This window comes from Merops nubicus, unplaced genomic scaffold (assembly GCF_000691845.1).
Source record: "Merops nubicus isolate BGI_N331 unplaced genomic scaffold, ASM69184v1 scaffold27690, whole genome shotgun sequence".
NCBI lineage: Eukaryota > Metazoa > Chordata > Aves > Coraciiformes > Meropidae > Merops > Merops nubicus.
This window is the reverse complement of record NW_008583918.1, coordinates 692-1,300: the sequence shown is the minus strand read 5'-3', so window position 1 is coordinate 1,300 and position 609 is coordinate 692. Positions and strand designations below refer to the sequence as shown.

The window sequence follows — 609 nt, the reverse complement described above, 5'->3', positions numbered from 1 at the left end:
GCCAGCGTCCGCCTGGGTGTCCAAGGGCTGCCAGGCAGCTCTGCCCCATCCCTCTCCCCTCCTGCAGTGCAGAGGGACCCCCCGAGCCGGGCCAGGCCCCCGTCCCCCAGCAGCGCTCGCCCCCCGGCGCGTCCCAGCGGCATGGGGAAGCAGAACAGCAAACTGCGCCCCGAGATGCTCCAGGACCTGAGGGAAAACACCGAGTTCTCCGACCTGGAGCTGCAGGGCTGGTACAAGGGTTTCCTGAAGGACTGTCCCTCGGGCATCCTCAACGTGGAGGAGTTCAAGAAGATCTACGCCAACTTCTTCCCCTACGGCGACGCCTCCAAGTTCGCCGAGCACGTGTTCCGCACCTTCGACACCAACGGCGACGGCACCATCGACTTCCGAGAGTTCATCATCGCCCTCAGCGTCACCTCCCGGGGCAAGCTGGAGCAGAAGCTCATGTGGGCCTTCAGCATGTAACCGGGCTCCCCCCTCCCACCGCGGCTGCCCCGGTGCGGTCCTTGCGTCGCCCCGTCCCCCCTCCTGGGATGTGGGGTGGGTTGGGGATGTGCATCCTGAGTTACCCCCAGTGGAGGGCTTGGAAGTGCCTGGGATGAAGCTTGT

The 609-nt window shown here is 66.0% G+C and overlaps 1 pseudogene; it reads left to right on the top strand.

Moving 5' to 3' along the window:
• Window positions 1–141: 141 nt before the first annotated feature.
• LOC103775188 overlaps window positions 142–609 on the top strand; it is a 1,111-nt pseudogene continuing 643 nt past the window's right edge.